The 17384-nt window shown below is 46.9% G+C and overlaps 1 long non-coding RNA gene and 1 pseudogene across 2 annotated transcripts; one reads left to right on the top strand and one right to left on the bottom strand.

Moving 5' to 3' along the window:
* Positions 1-852: 852 nt before the first annotated feature.
* On the bottom strand, positions 853-15584 carry LOC309872746. Its single transcript, XR_014316102.1, has 3 exons — positions 15027-15584; positions 2291-2470; positions 853-1018 (listed from the first exon to the last, which is right to left on the bottom strand). It is a non-coding gene; the product is annotated as an uncharacterized lncRNA (long non-coding RNA).
* Positions 11107-12137, top strand: LOC309841450 (dnaJ homolog subfamily C member 17 pseudogene; annotated as a pseudogene). The gene has a single exon. The product of its transcript is annotated as a dnaJ homolog subfamily C member 17 pseudogene (transcript).
* Positions 15585-17384: the final 1800 nt, after the last annotated feature.

Genomic DNA, 17384 nt, shown 5'->3' with positions numbered 1-17384 from the left:
GTTGAGCTATTCACCCCTCCCAGCAGCAGTCTTGCAATGATGTTTCAATGTCTGTCTCCTTCCCTCAAGAACAGAGACGGGGGTCTTATTTATTGCAGTGTCCCTGGAACACAGTACTAGGTAAATTCTTCTTGAGGCAATCAATGGGTTGCCAAGCCCTGGCCCTACTTTCAAGATGCCCATCTATCTCTAAAAAGTCTGTGAAGTGTGGGATCAGGAGACCTTGACCGTGCCATTCAGCTCTCTGGATTGCAAAAAATCTAAGGAGGTCCTGTGTACCTCTTTGAAAGTGTGGAGTGTGTGGTTTTTGTCTTCATAGCTGGCCTCAAGGAACTGGGTTACCATGGCAACTCCTAAGCAGAGCCCCCCTTTCCCTACCCTCCATCTTGGGAGGCCTGGTTGCCATAACAACCACTGATTCACTCCTCTTCCCCCAACCCTGCCACAGGGCCTCCATCTTTCCTGTGTGGGTGCCACTATTCTCAGGTCTAGAGCAACCTTGATGCCACTGGACCCAGGCATGTTGGGGCCTTCTTGAGAGGAGATCTGAGGGGGATCACTCCTGGGGAGGGGTGGCAGCAGAAAGCAGCATCGCTGTGAATGGGGGGGGGCGAGATGACGGAAGAGTGAGGACTTTGCTCCTTCTGAGCCTGGCAGGGTCACTTGCCTGTGACCAGAAGGTGGGATTTGGTGGTGGTTTGGAGGATCAGCTAGCTAGAGGGGCTGTGTGCCTCTGCTTCCTCAACACTCCCATTTTAGATGGCGGAGCAGATGGAATGGACACCACCAACAGGGCCCTTGGGGGGACCAGGTCCTTAGACTTGGAGGAAGCAGGAGGCCTGGGCCATGGGGCCACTCACAGGTTCTGCCAAGAGCACCTTGGAGTTTATTGAGGTCCTTTTTAGAATACTTGGAATGGTGGTCTGTGGAAGTGAAATATGTGCATTTATTAACATGATGGAAGACGTTGGGCCCAAATTAAAGGACTTTTGAGGATTCTGTTGACACTTGGAAAGTGCTGTTAAGAGAAAAAAAGCAGGACCCAAATTGCTATGTGGATAGTGACTGCAACTCCATAATACCAGTGTGGACTTCTCAGAGGCTGGAATTTGGAGAAATGTAATATAAATGCAAATATAGTTTCCCCACACCTGCTGCTCCACTAGCATTCCTCCCTCTCTGTGGACAGTCTTGCCACCTGCTCTGTGGCCCAAACTAGAAACTTGGGATTCAAACTAGACTCCTCCCACTGCCCTCATGCCCAATTCCTATTAGTCACAAGTCCTGGTGATTCTATCATTGAATAGTTTTCATATTTATTCCCCCTCACGTGGCAAATGCCTTGAATTTACCTCCTTGCCATCTCTTACGTGGAAACCACTGTCCTATTCCCAGTGGCTCTCTCTCTTTTCAGGTGTGTCTGGCCCCTGCTCCCTTAGCACACCTGCTATGTTGTTCCTTTAGGGGCAAATCTGGTCATGTGACTCCTCTCCCTTATGCTTCCCAATAGCTCCACGGTCAAAGATAAAATTCTTGGCACACAAGGCCCTGCATTTCCTTAGCACCCACCCAGCTTCTTCCCCCCTGAACCTTGCTTCCTACCATCCAACATTGTAGACATCTCTCTTTATTCTTTTTGAGTGTGAACACACAATTCTAGGAATACTTTTCCCTGTCTCATCTGCCTGGTCAGCTCCTATCCACCTTTGAGATTTAGCTCAAGACTTTTCAAGGTAATGGAACAAAGATGTTTCCACTCTGTGTTCCTCCTAAAAACTACAGAAACCACCAGAAGAATAGGAAAAGAAGGCTGAATTCTGTCTTTGATGGATACATACTCCTAGATGTCCATACATGAAGGGGAAAAGCTTCTCAGGGAGGGATAAATGACTTACTGGAGAAGTGGAAGACTAAACCTCTGGGTTTATGAGTAGGGAAAGCAATCAGATTCCTTATGCAGTAACTTAGACGGTTAGGGATTAGAGGTACCAGGTGCCACAGGAAGTGGACTAGAGGTAGAGGCTAATGGGGGCGGGGTGTAGTTTGAAAGTCTGTTAAATCTTGTAAGATTTATAAGGGGAAGGAGTGAGTAGTCCTACCAAAAGCAGGCGGATTGAGTCTGCAGATAAACCGAGAGACTCCCAGTCCCCTCTCCCACCTACCTACAGAGCACCAGAATCAGGTTTTCATTTGTACTCCATCTCCCACTCCATTAAAAACAGAGCAAGATATTTTCTTGGAGGAACTAAAGACCCCCCCCCCCCCGCCAAAATGACCAATAGATACTTACATTGAGGGGTCCATAGCAGAGAAGCTGGTGGAGGCAATCGAATGTCCTAAGGTAAAGCTTATCCAATAACCTTGTCAAATTCAAACACTTAAAAGTGGTGGCCTTCTGGTGGTGTACTTTTTAATGTGAACACACAGCCAAGAATCACTGACATCCAAAGGAAGCTTTCACTCATTTTTCCTGAGGAAAACATGAATCAAGAAGAAATGGAGGGCGCCTGGGTGGCTCAGTGGGTTAAGCCGCTGCCTTCGGCTCAGGTCATGATCTCAGGGTCCTGGGATCGAGTCCCGCATCGGGCTCTCTGCTCAGCAGGGATCCTGCTTCCCTCTCTCTCTCTGCCTGCCTCTCTGTCTACTGTGATCTCTCTCTGTCAAATAAATAAATTAAAAAAAAAAAAATAAGAAATGGAGATTATGCAATGAGCAGGATATAAGGTCAAAGAAACCATAATTAATATCTTTAGAGAAACAAAAGAACATACTGCATTCATGGAAAAATAACAAAGTGGAATTAAAAGAAATAATCAGAGACCAAGAAAGAACTCTTGGAAGTAAAAACTCTAGTAGTAAACTTAAAAAAAAAAAAAAAAGAGTTGGAAGATGAAGTAAAAAAAAAACCCCTTTCTTTGGAAATACATAGATATGGGCTAGAGAGGAAGCATAAAAAACTAGGGGATCAACCCAGGGGGGCCAACATTCAGCTAACAGGAGTTCTAGAAATAGAGAAAGGAGGGAATGAAATTGTTAAAGAAATAATACAAGAAAAATTTCCAGAATTAAAGGACATGAGTTTCTAGATGGTATTGTCCATTGAGTATCCAATATTTTGGGATGAAAAAAAAAAAAACAACACCCCACATCCAAGCTCTTTATATTTCAAATGCAGAGGTCAAGAGTAGTTAATTCAAAGTTCCTTTAGAGGAGAATGGGATTAGGATGAAGTAAGTGAATTGCTTGCCTTGTGTGCAAAATTTAAAAAGCACCAGAAAGCTCAGTAATCAAGATTAAAAAAAAAAAGATGTACTACTTAAAAAAAATACAAAACAATTCAAAATAAATAATGGTGAACAAAATTCACCATTTAAATAGCAAAATTTAAAATAAAGTCAAGATCCAACAGTGTTGGGATTTGGGTCAGGCAAGTGAGGTCTCTGTTTTTATTTAAATTAATATTTTGTTTATCACAATTTTTTGTATTAATTTTGATTTTTAAAAATATGTATATCTTGATCATCAAATTTTGGTGCTCCTAAAATTTGTTGCTCCCTAAATTTTCCAGTGGAGGTGAGTGCTTCACTCACCTTACCCTGGGAAGGACTGGGAATAACAGTGGTATTGAACTTCTCAACAGCAACGTTGCAAGTCTGAAGTCAATGGAACCAAAGCCTTTAAAAATTTTGATTGAAAATGTTTTTCTACCTAGCATTTTATACCAACCCAGACTCTCAATGTGATATGAAGGAGATATGAAATAAAGACCTTTCTAGACATTCAATGTCTTGAAATTCCTATATACCTTTTCTTACAAAACTACTCAAGGATGTACTCAGTTAAAACCAGGGAGGAAAGAAAGAAGGTGTGGGATCCAGGAATAGGGACCTCAGCACAGAAGATAGGAAGGAAGGGATTTCCCTGGGTAAGGGCTAACAGAGTATGGGGAGGACAGCTGTGCCTTGGCGCAGAGAACAGCCAGACCCGATCAGCAGGAAGTTAGAAGGCTTTAGGGCATGAGGGAGTTTGTCCTCAGGAAAATAAATGAGACTGACAAATTATCTGACAGGTTTGGTCATGTGGAAAATTATACTGAGGGCATGGAAAGATTTAGTCAATTGTTTTTTTTTAAAAAAAAAACCAACAAACCTAAGTTGATGAAAAATGAGGTAGTTATTAACAGGATAAACAAAAAAAGAAAGAAAATAGGATCATAGTCAACTACTTTGCTTAGGAATAACATCTATGTTTATGGTCATTATGTGAAGATGTAGAATAAGAATTTAAAAAAAATTGAGATGTAAGGATTTAGGGAGAGCTTGGGAAGGGGAAGATGACTTCTTGTCTACCACACTAAGAAGATGTTGATCGCTGTTTAAGATCATGACTCAAGCTATCCAAGAATACATGTGTTCTTTACAAATAGGTAATGAACGGAAGAAACAGATTCAAGAGAAGAAGGTGAGGAAGATGGGATTGCAGTGGGGGATGGATGGGTAGAGAACAGGAGACTGTTTTACTTGCACACCTTTTAATACTTATCTGGTGTTCCAAAAGATTTACAAGTAATACTTTGATTGAAGCAAAAAAATTTGAAAAACAGATTTGGTTCATGTTATTCTTCTGTGAAGCCTTCCTAACTTCCTCCCTCTGGGAGCTGCTGGAGCACTAGGGCACGTGTCCTGGCACTGACACACAGCAGGGGTTTAGAGAGAATTCTTGAGGAATAAGTGAATGAATTCCTTCAAATAGGTTGGTTAAGTTCAGGAGAATTAAAAAAAAAAGAAAAACTTTTGAAGAGGTTGAACTGGGAAAGCCACAGTAACAGAAGGGAGATTTGTCTTTCATTGGTTGTCACATGTGCTAATGACCTTTTTCCCCCCTTTCATTTCTGGGGGTGGGGTGGGGTGGGGTTGGTTGAGGTCACAGGCAAGATGGGAACAGATTTAGAGAGAGAGAGACACCTGGGTCCCAACATTATCTCCACCATTCGAGAGCTGTGAGACGGACCCAAATCACTTTATCTCCCTGAAACTCGGTTTTCTCATCTGAGCAGTGGGGAGAATAATAGAAAGAAAATACCTGTTCTTAAGAATGAGGGAAGTATAGGTAAAGTACCTAGCACACTGTAAGTGCTGGCTGAATGGTGGATGGGCTATTCAGTGACCGTGGCTTTTCCCTTGACCCCACTTCCCGAGCTCCTGTCCCTACAGTACCTCCAGGAAATGCCAGCCTTTGCGTTACACGCCCTGGACACTGGGCTCTGGATGGGCAGACCATATACTGGCAGAGTGGTTCAGAGCATCTACACATTTTCACATTTTCGGGGCCGTCTGAATCATGCCATTTGGGGAGCTGTGCTGAGATAATTTCAGTGGTTTGGGCTGGTTTCTAAACAAAAGTTATTTAGGTGGGAACGAATTCAATTTGAGGTTTCCATGATTTTCACATGACCTCTAAATACCCTAGATTTGCAGTTTCCCGCTTTCTCTAATGAAAATGTGGATCATCTTGGAAAAAAGAAACAGAATTTGATGCCATTGCCCTGCATATGTCCTAGCTTCCCTCTCCTCTTTTCCTTGGCTCCAACTGTCTCTCTGGCCTCCCTTCCAGCCACCCACTCACCAGGCAGTCAGCTTCCATCCATCCCTCCCTTCTGTCCGTGGGAACTGCTAGCTCAGAGATCCCCAGGCTCCTCCCATTGACCACAGCGAGAGAGAGCTTTCGCAAGTTCCTTCTGCAGGCTGGCTTCAACCCCCTTCTCCAAACGCTCTCCATGTGTGCTCAGGAGCAAGGAAGGAGGAGGTCCCTTATTTATTGTTAAAAACATCTTCACTCTTGATTCAGGGATCATTCCTGAAGGTCCAGTCCTGTCATTTCTTTTTACTTAATGGTCTTTATTCTAATGATGACCTGTATGTCTCTGAATTGTTTCCTTAGCTCTCCCCTTTCCATTCCCGTCCCTCCCTGGAGTTGTACTCTTGACTCTCCAGTGACCTCCTGGACATTTTCCCTGGGACGTCACCTCTAAGACAGACCCTCTCCTCTGTCCCACCCTCTCACTTCCTTGTCCTGGCCAGAGGCTCTTGAAATCCTAGTGTCATGTTCTGCTTCTCCCTCCTTCATTCCTCCCTGCCAACAGCCCCCTTCAGCTTTAGTTCTTAAGCCAGCCCTCTGATGTAGTCGGGTGGCCTCCACACTGTCCCCAATTATGTGGTCACTACTGGGAGGGAACACTGTCACAGCTGCCTTTTTGTTTTATGAGTCTTAGTGTTAGCCCATTACACATTCCCTCAGAAACTAAGGGTGAGGCAAAGCATCTTGTCCCAGTCATGAGGTTGGGATATCGCTGTACAGAGGCTCTGTCCCCCAGGGGCAGGCTGGTGGCCTCTAGGCATTTACTGGATTAAGGATGTGTGTGCGGGGAAGTGGTTCTGCAAGGTTCAATCAAGGAGATTAGAGGCTCAGCTCTGTTCTCAGTCCTGGCTCCACTCTGCAGGAGAGATGTTAGACCCTGAAGAATTGAAATTCTCCAAATTCTTAGAGCATGTCTAAGACAGATCAGTTAGTCTCTCACTTCTCTGATGCATTATTATGCTAACAAAGTCTCTGCCTTTTTCCTTAATCTTGCCAAGGAGACACTCTGCTCAAGGATGGGGAGGGGTTGCTCTTCCCACCCAGTCTCCAATGTCAGATTCTTCCCCACCCTCTCTTTGTTTCTGTGGGTCAACTGTTTGGGATTTCTGTCCACTTCCGTATCACTTATGTAGGCACAATCTACCTATTCTCCAAGTTTAGAAGGGGAACATAGCCATTTTTGCATCATAGACCCTTTTGGTGATCTCATGGATACTGTAGACACCTCAAAAATTTGATTTGAAAAATTTTAAAAAGATTTATTTATTTTAGAGAGAGAGGTGGGCAAGCACACAAGCAGGGAGGAGGAGCAGAGAGGGAGGCAGAGAGAGGGAAAATTTAAGCAGAATCCCTGCTGAGGACAAAGCCTGATGCAGGGCTCCGTATCATGACTCTTGAGATCAGGACCCGAGCTGAAACCAAAAGTCAGATGCTTAACCGACTGAGCCACCCAGGCACCCCAAGAATATGATTTTAAATACATAAAAAGGATTATAAGGAGAACTGAGTGTGATGTGGTTATGAAAATAATAAAAACAAAATTGTAATATAGTAATACTATGATTCTTTACTAATATGAAATAACCACTATAATTTCAAAGTAGTGATGAACATAAATGATCTTTTGAGATATCTGTAATATTAGATGTGATAGGAAAATATCTGTTATATCCACGTCTGTGGTTTGTAGCCTACATTTATAATGGAAGGAAATGCTAAGTTTCAGTTAGAGATTAGTGAACACAAAGATGTAATTTTTCCTCAACCAAGTTCATGGGCCCCCTGAATTCTGTCTGTGAATTCTATGAATTCTTATTGTGAGTTCATATTCTGGGCCCCAGCTGAGAACCTCAACTCCCATTTCCCTTATGAAACCCTCCGTAACTACCACACTTCCATTTGAGTTTTCCCTTATGCCGAACTCTTTCAACATTTGTTCATTTAACTAACATTTATGAAAATTGTCCATATTCATGCAAGGCACATAACAGATGGTGGAGGTCCACAGAATGAGAAGCAAGACCCAGCTTTATAATCTGTGGACACAATGGACATATTCTCCCCCAACCATAACCCCCAATGTAGCACACAAAAAGCATCACAGGAGAACTTTGAACAAAGGTCTGCAGTATCCCAGAGGAGGGAGAAGTTAACAGCTCAGTTTAGCAGTGAGATGTTACAAGAGGAAGAGGACATCTGAGCTTGGCTTGGTAGAGAGAATAGGATGGAAACAACTTCCACATGGTTTAAGCAGGTTGGTATTTTTCCTTTGTCTCTCTTGTCACAAGTAAATATGAAGTTCCAAGCAGGTAGGGACCAGGTTTTATGTGTTCTTTATAGCTCTCAGAACCTATGACAGGACTGAGCATGGACACTGAATATATGCTTGTTGGTTAATTAATGGTGTTTCTTTCTAGTCTCTGTTTCAGTTAGTTACTGCTGTGTAACAAACTACCCCAAACTCAATGGCTTTAAACAACAATCTGTTCTGTCTATAGGCTGTTCTGCTGATCTGGGCCAGAACCAGCTGTTTTCAGGTGGGCTCCATGGTCACTTGCAAATCAGCCAGGGCTGGCTGGCCTAGAATGGCCTTGGCTGGGTGACCTGGCTCTCCTCTGCATGATTTTCAAGCCATGCTGGCATCAAATCTGCTGCTGTTCCACTGGCCAAAGCAAGTCATCAGGCCAATCCCAGAGTTGATGCAGAGGATGCTACCCAGGCGTCAGGATTCAAGGGGGCATAAACAATCTTGGCTGCTGATGTAATCAGTCCACCATTACTTTCACAATTAAACAATCCATGACAAATCCTTTGTGGACCAGGACAGATTTAAATCATTGGATAAAGACATAAATCAAAGTGTAGCATGGCAATTTATAAATTCAACTACTGATGTGGTCTCTCTTGTGGCTGCATCCTGAGTGCTCGAAGAATGTTTTCCCAGAGACTGGCTAGGTTATCCTTTTATTAGTGTTATTTTAACTCGGGTGCAAACCTGCTGCCTTGTCCTTTCATGCTGGATATTCCATCAGTTAAGCCTCCCACACAATTTTTCATAGAGATGTTTTCTTTCCCCCTGAGGACATCTGCAACAATCCAGAACACACTTTCTTTGGTACTTGACTCTGAGTTGCTATAAATATCGGAAATTCTTTCAGCAGCTTAGGGTCATAGCTCAGGTCTCCCGAACCAACATTGTTTGCCTCTCTGCCTTGACTTGCATCTGTGGTGGCAGCAGCCCAGTGGGCAAAGTGAAGTGGAAAATACAGGTCAGAAAACATGTTCTCTGAGTAATGGAGACAAAAGCATGTGCGTGTGTGTGTGCGCGTGTGTGCGTGTTTGTGCACGCGTGTGTGTGCGCATGTATAGGCAGACTGATCCACAAAATTGCTTTTCATTCTTCAGGCTTTAAGGAGGGTGACAGTCCATTTTGAAAGAAAAGTTCAAGGGCATGGTGTGGGGAGGTCGTGCAGACCTGAGTGCGAATCATCTCCTCACCCAGGGGCTAGGTAGCCTCTGGCAAGAAGTTTTGACCTCTAAGCTCCAAATTAGTTGTAAAACGGAAAACTTCATGTTTAATGTGACTGCTCAGATTAAAACAAACAAACAAACAAACAAACAAACAAACAAACCAACCCTGAAGTCAGGTACCAATAGCAGGAATTCGGTTCTCTGTTAGTTTGGGAGCTCGCAGGAGGCCTGTGTTCTAATTGTCGCCTTGTCACCAGCTAGAGGGCCAAGCGAGCCTCAGTGTCCTCACTCAGAGGGGCGCAGAGCAGTTTCATGCTCTTCTGCATGGAGCCCACAGCCTGGTTTTGGCAAGTAAGTGGTGTATCGTACCGGGAGTCCTTTTGCAAAGTAATTTGAAGTCCCCTTGAATACATGTGAAGTAATGCCGCAGTGAAGGGTCCCTCCCACGTGGGATTTTATGGGGCGCCTAATGTCCGCCCAGCGCTCGGCGCGGCCCCTGTTGTTCGTGGTAATGCGGAGGAGAAATTAAAATTACAAGCGTGTTTCCTTCCAGATGTTGTTGCTACAGGCTCAAGGTGCTCTTTTAACTGGGACATCAGGCTTTCTTGAAATAGACAGGAATTCTAGAAACATGACATGGTGCCTGATTCATCGCTTAAACTTGTCGCTGACTCATTTTCTCCTTGATAGTTTTCTTCAACAGTAACTTTAATTACATCATTTGCTTATTGTCCCCCCACCCCTTGATTTGTTCTCTTCTTCACAGTTCTTGTTTATCGTCTCAGTGATTGGGCTGTCTCACCTCTGAGCCTTGTGGACTCTGGAAACAGAAACGGAGTTTTTCACGTACCTGTCTTAATGTGTACACACACCACCCCGAGGCTGGCATCCTTGAAATACATCAGGAGAAAGAAGACGACTTTTGACTTTATTAGTGTTTCATGGAAATTATCTTTTTATTTATTTATTTATTTATTTATTTATTTGCAGACAGAGGTCACAAGTAGGCAGAGAGGCAGGCAGAGAGTGAGGAGGAAGCAGGCTCCCTGCTGAGCAGAGAGCCAGATGCGGGGCTCGATCCCAGGACCCTGGGACCATGATCTGAGCCGAAGGCAGAGGCTTTAACCCACTGAGCCACCCAGGCACCGCTCATGGAAATTATCTTATTGAATGCTCTTAGCCAACCTACACAGTAGATATAATCCAGCTTTAAAATGAAACAAACAAAAACAAAAAAACAAAAAACCCTCTGGAACAAAGGCTCCAAAAAGGGGCTATACTTGCCCAAGGTTAGTGTGGTAGATGGCAAAAGTGTGGTCACAAATCTTTATCTTTCCCTGTACCCACATCCTTTGCCGCGTCATCTGCAAGGTCCTCCTCCTCAGACTCTGGGTTTGGCAACGTGACTTGCTCTGGCCCCTGGGACAAAGGCAAATGTGATGTAAGCGGACTGCTTAGGACTTGTGCCCTCAGTGGGGTTTGGCCTTCTTTCTTGTACCTCTGCTGCTGTCATGAGAACATGCTTGGGCTGGCCTAACGGAGAACGAGGGCCACGAGCTGAGTGGCACCAACAGACCCAGCTGAGACAGCCTCCGTCTGTCAAAGGACCGCCTGGGGTAGGCTTGTTAGCGAGCCTGGCTATCGTCAGTAGCACCCACTAGCCGACGGTCATGCCCAAGCGGTGCACGTGTATTATTGCATACCGTGGAGGTTTTATGGTTGCTGGTTCCTCAGTATTATCGTAGCAATATGTAACTGACCCAATCAGCATACGGGAAAGAGCAGATCCTAGGAAGAGGGCAGGTCTGCATGGGAATTCCACAGCTCTGCTATTTGGAATGCACTCCTTTTTGAGATTAAAGTGTCTTATCCTTAATATGATGGACTAGTCCTTCCCTCATCGGGTTACTGGAAGATTCAACACAAGGCAAAATAAATTAAGCTCTTGGCTCCATGCTGGGCGGGGGAGCCTGCTTAAGATTCTCTCCATCCGGTAGTACGAATCCCCTCAGGATTGGAACCATGGCGGTGGCCAAGGAGCTCTTACAGATGGACCTGTATGCGCTGCTAGGTATCGAGGAGAAAGCGGCGGACAAAGAGGTGAAGAAGGCCTATAGGCAGAAGGCCCTCTCCTGCCACCCAGACAAAAACCCGGATAATCCCAGAGCAGCTGAGCTCTTCCACCAGCTTTCTCAGGCCTTGGAGGTACTGACCGATGCTGCAGCCAGGGCTGCATATGACAAGGTCAGGAAAGCCAAGAAGCAGGCAGCGGAGAGGACCCAGAAACTTGATGAGAGAAGGAAGAAAGTGAAGCTTGACCTGGAGGCCCGAGAGCAGCAGGCCCAGGCCCACGGCAGTGAGGAGGAGGAGGCAAGCAGGAGCACCAGGACACTGGAGCAGGAGATCGAACGCCTTCGAGAAGAGGGCTCCCGGCAGCTGGAGGAGCAGCAGAAGCTGATCCAGGAGCAGATACGCCAGGAGCGGGAGCAGAGGTTGAGAGGAAACGCAGAAAGTCCTGAAGGCAGAGGAACCCCTAAGCTAAAGCTAAAATGGAAGTGCAAGAAGGAAGATGAGTCAAAAGGCGGCTACTCCAGAGATGTCTTCTTACAGCTTTTGCAGAAGTATGGAGAGGTGCTTAACCTGGTGCTTTCTAGTAAGAAGGCTGGCACTGCTGTGGTAGAGTTCGCAACCATCAAGGCTGCGGAACTGGCTGTCCAGAATGAAGTGGGCCTGGTTGATAACCCTCTGAAGATTTCCTGGTTGGAGGGACGACCGCAGGGTGGGAGGGGCCCCAGCCACTCAGGACTGTCACAGGGCTCAGTGCTGTCAGAGAGGGACTACGAGAGCCTCGTCATGATGCACATGCGCCAGGCAGCGGAGCGGCAACAGCTGATCGCCCAGATGCAGCGAGAGGACGAGGTGGGGCAGCCCACGTAGTCTTCTAACTCTAGCCCACTCACCCACAGCCCCCTTCTTGAACGTCACCAATAAACCTTTCTTTTTTCTTTAAAAAAAAAAAAAAAAAAAAAGATTCTCTCCATCCCTCTCCTTTTGCCCCTCCCCCTGCTCTAATAAATAAATAAATAAATAAGGTGCTTGGGTGGCTCAGTTGTTTAAGTCACTGCCTTTGGCTCAGGTCATGATTCTGGAGTCCTGGGATCGAGTCCTGCATCGCGCTCCCAGCTCTGCGGGGAGCCTGCTTCTTCCTCTGGTCTTCTCCCCTCTCACGCTCTCTCTCACTCTCTCTCGCAAATAAATAAACAAGATCTTAAACAAACAAATAAACAAATACATTAATAAAACAAACGATCCCTTGGGACACAGCGTGATGGTAGATGATGGCCAAAAATAGTGGCTTCTCGCAGCAATGCCCCAATTCCCTCAGCTACGGGGTTCTGGAGCTCAGACCAAGAACCATCCAAAAGTGAAGCTAATACCTTTCACATCAGCTCAAAGGTGAAAACAAAGGCCAGATGGCTGGATTCTCTCCTTACCAGGACATGCATCTTTCTGGAATCCCTCATTGCAGCAGATTGAGTGGGATGGCCTTAATAATTTTGCTTAAATTGAGGGGACTGACCATGAAAGATTTTCCTTTGGGCCTGTGGTTAAGCGAAATAGATGATCATGAACGGGGAAAGGAGTGTTGCTTTTGCCCTGGGGATGGATTTGGGACTCAAAGCCCTACAGGGTGCAGAGGCCGGCCCGTTTGGGCAGTCTTGCTCTGGTGCTGGAGCCCTCCTGCCCCTTGCATGCAGTTTTGATGACAGATCATTCAGGAAACATGCATTTTTCCCTGGGAGGTTTTGAGATTTTGCTTTGTCCCTTGGCTTTCTTTTTCTGGGCCCTTTCCCTTCCCTTGAAGCGTTTGTCTTCCTGACATGACAAATGTCCTCGGGAAAGCTTATGGTTAATTATCTCAAGGGGGAAGGAAACATAAAACCAATCTAAGGCTGAAATTCAGGGCAATTAACACTGTAAACTCTCAGAAGGTTGAGATGCTCTTTTTGAAAATTAAAAAAAAAATCATATACATTCAAGGAATGGTTTTTCTCCTAAACAGAATTAACTTGGGATGTCTTCTATACACTCTGGCTTTTTCCAAACTCCCTCCCTTTTCAGTCTTGCCCCAAAGAGCTCATTTCTCTTTCTCTTCTCTGATGCTGGTCGTAAGTCGGCCACAGTTAAATGCACGGAGCTATGCCTCACCGTGCGACCTTGGATGCATCACATGGAATTTCAAGCTTCAGTTTCTCACCAGGAAGGTGACGTGTCTATAGGATTTCTTTATGAATTAAAGTTTTTTTTTTTTTTTAAGAAACGTAAAACAAAGAGTTTATTTTTATCTCTTATAGTTCCTGGCGTGGAGTGGGCCCTGCTGGGAGCTTCTTTCTGGGGATTTCTCATGTGGCTGCATAAGACCATGGTTGGGGCTGGGGTCACCTGCAGGCTTACTGGGGCTGGGTGTCCAAGACTGGCAGCTGATGCCCATGGTGAGAGCTGTGGATTCGGCTGGACCCAGCGGATGGTGTAACTTCATCTGGATTCTCTGTGTGGCTTGGGCTGCTCATGGGTGTGGTTTCTGAGTTCTGAGAGGGAGCAGCCTAATATGAGTGTTTCAAGATACCCAGAGGGAAGCTCCAAAAGTCTCCTTATGGTTTAGACTTGGAGGTAACAGGATATCACTTTTGCTACAAGATTCTGTTCCTTTTGATACTAAAATTTTGATTTCGTGATATGGGTTCTCCCTTCTCTGTCTGAATCAGATGTAAGTTCATGACACTGAGCAGAGAGCTGGCTCAGCCTGGGCACAGAGCGGGGGCCTGTCTCATGCAGAAGATATACAGATATAATGGCCCCATCATCCTAGTTATCTGGGAAGGGAGCTCAGGGTAGATTGTCATCTACCAGTGCCTGCTGCGTTCTTCCTGCACCGAACCCTGGGCTCTGAATCTTTGCTCCTTATTCCACCTTGCTCCTCCTCCCCTGGGTACAGTTACAGTGTTAGGCACATGATATTTGCTCCCATAGTGGTGAGAAAGAGAAGATCTAGTTCCTGCTCATTATTTAGATGAGAAGACCAACTATGGGAGAGGAAAAGATTGCTAAGCGGATGGCAAGTGTTGCATGCCAAATGGGTGTTGAAGTCAGAAAGTGCTAGAAGCATTCAGGGGGAAGGAAATGTGGTGGATGAAGGAAGGGAGGCTTCCTGGAGAGCGTGTCCCTTGATCTGAATCTTGAAAGCTGAGCTGGAATTACCAGGGGAAGCAGGGGGAAGGGTATTTCAGGAGGAGAGACCGTGTGAGGTGTGGTTGTGTCAGGAACCCACAAGCCTTGTGGGGTGGGCGTCATGTGAAGACAGAGCTGGGAGCTTGTACGAGATGGGGCAGGAGGTGCAGGCAGGACTCAGGGTCGTGCATGGTCTTGGAGGATGGATGGGCAAACAGCAGCCCTGTTATCTGCATGAGGATACTGAAGCTTAGGTAGATAAAGGGGTTTTATTAAGGGTATGTGGTGTGCAAGCGACCCAGGCAGAATTTGAACCCAGATGACCTGACTTCCCAGTCCAGTCCCTTCTCCACCACAGTAACTATGATCTACCTTCCGTTGTTGCTGCTGGGTTTCCCCATATGCTCCCCCTGCCTCTCTGAGCCTCCTGGCAGACCAAGGGTGTTGCTTTTCTGCACCATTTATTGTAATGACTTCAATTAAACCATCTTGTGCTGGATCAGTGAGCAGCTCTAGGGAATCGATGAGCAAGCCTGGCTACCAGGGAAGCAGAGCCTCCTCCCCTTATCCCTGCCAATCCCAGGTCTGTGCTCCTGTCCCCACACCTGGGGAGGGCTCAAGGGAGGAAAAGCGAAGGGGGGGGGGTCCGGGGGCTGGTACAAAAAGTCAAGGAAGCAGGTGTCTCTTACCTTCCACACACGGAGGGTGCACTGTCAGCTCTCAGGGGCTCAACCTCCCCGGCACTGCCTGCCACTGACCTTGTTCCGTTGCCTTCCTCTGGTTAATTTGGATTTACAGCTGCAGCTCTGAAACTATGAGCTGTCCTTACTTGGTTGCCTTCCGTTTGGACCCAGGAGGCAATGAACCCTGACCCCAAAGGAGAGGGGTCTTTCTGAACTTGCTACCTGACCTTGGCCAAGTTGTCCCCTGTCTCTGAGACTTCCGGGAAAAACAGTGGGGTGCACATGGAGAGCCATTAGGCTGTGGTTTTCTGTCCTTTCTGATTTAGGGTCTCCCCTTCTTTGACCTACTCTGGGCCTCTGAGCCCATGAAACAAATCAGTGGACACCCTTGCCAGTTGGCTTCATTTTGGTTTGGCCCCTGGGAGGAGACAGGAAGGCGGGGGAGAGAGGGTAGAGTGCTCTTTCACCCTGAGCTCCTGCCCCGGAAGCCCTTTTGCTCTGGCCCCGCCTGTGTGCGGCTCCAGCAGCGCTCCTTCCGCCCTGAAACCCTAGCTGCTTAGAGCCCCAGGGATTCCTAGCCCCTTCTTGCTTCCTTTCATCCTGCCCATCTCCCCGGAAGTAGTCCCTCCTCATTGGCGCCTCTTCAGGTGACCCAGAGGAGTGGAGCTCTGTGTCCTGCTGATGCAGACTCTGAAGACCTCTTCCCACTCCCGGATCTGGTGGGGGTCCCCCTCCCCCCCCCCGACCCCGGGGGAAGATGCTAGGAACTGGCAGGCTCTCAGCGCCCCTCAGCTTGGGTTATCCTGTGTTGGGGGAGCCCAGGAGGAGGCATCCCAGCTCCTGCCAGGCTTTTCCTTCTTTTCCTCTAGTCCTTGGCTCCCAGGGCCTCAGCTCAGATCCCCAGCATTTGGTTTTCATCTTAAAGCAGTTTTATTGCGCTGTAAGCTTTGGCAGGCATGCTGTATCCCCTGGAAGCACAGGTGGGTGGGTGCCATCCTTTTGGCTTGGGTCTGTTCTAACAGATTTCTACCTGGTCTCCAGCCTTCATTCTCATTCCTGCAAAATCATGATCCTCAGATCACATATGTTACTGCCCAGCTCCTGGACCTTGGCTGATACTCCCAATCCTTGAGGTCAAAGCACAAAACTCTCTTGAATAAAGTATGAAGGCTTCACGCTTCAGGCTTGGCCACCCCCTCTTCTTATGGATCTCCCTGCCGCCATGAACTTCTTGAGTCACGGGCCAAGCTCTCTGCCTCTGCATGACCTGTTCCCAGACCTGAAGCACCCTGCATCCACACATCGTTTACCCTCAGCATCCCTCTGTGCCTCCTGAATCCTCTTTGCCCTTGAACATCAAGCTGAAGGTGCCCCTGTAGGAGGTCTTCCCTGATGGGGGCCACAGTGAGCATGACCCCTCCCCTGTGCTTCTAGCACACCGTGGGTATTTCTACTTACACTTATCCAGAACTATAAATGTTGTCTGTCTGTCTTATTAGAGTGTGATCAGAGTCTGCCCTTTGGCTCTGTGCCCCTAACTACTACCACTCTACACGGTGTGTCATCCATCATTCCTTCATTCATCCATTCAACAAATATTGAGTGCCTGCTCTATGCCCAGCACTCCTCCGGCATGGGGGCTAAGGGAGTGTCTGAGACAGGTGTTCTAGTCATTTGGCTGCTGCCTCCCAGGTCCAGATCTATGTTTTACTCAGCTGTGTGATGCTGGGGGGGGGGCGGGGGGAGGCTATGCTCGGTTTCTCCTTGGTCGTGGAACTTCCCGTTTCTGCCAGCAGTGGTGCCAGAGGGAGGCAGGAGGCAGGAGGACCAACCTGCTCCATCCTTGCCAGCTGGATCCCAACAGGATTGCCCCAGCATTGGCTCTTCTTCCTGGTAGCAGCAGCTGGTTCTGGCCTTCAGCTGCTTTGGACCCTACCAGGTCCTACCAGGACCCTATCGCAGAGGTGAGGAGCAGCAGGAGGATGCCCTGCTGGAGGGCCCTGTCCCCCTCTGCAGGTTCCTCCGCCTCCACGTTTCTAGAGTCCCATAATCCTACTGTTCCCTGTGGCTGTTACTTCTGGTTACTTCGGTGCTATCTTTTAATTTTTTCTTTCCTTCTAATTTGTCTTAAACTGATTCCTTTCACTGAATTATCGCTGTTGAGGTAAATAGCATGATCCTTGGTTTCCCAACTGGACCCTGAACAATGCAGTGGGGAAGGTCCCTGGTCTATAGGTCTCCAATTCGAGTGGGGCAAGAGAGAGAGAGAACCAGCCAGTGAAAAGGGCAATAGTAAAATGTATTCTGATGAAAAATAAGGCAGGATGATGCTTGGAGCCTGGACTACATACTGTAGATGGGGTA

Source organism: Mustela nivalis (genome assembly GCF_964662115.1).
Source record: "Mustela nivalis genome assembly, chromosome: 9".
NCBI lineage: Eukaryota > Metazoa > Chordata > Mammalia > Carnivora > Mustelidae > Mustela > Mustela nivalis.
Note: the sequence above shows the minus strand (reverse complement) of the source record. Positions and strands in the feature narration are given on the sequence as shown.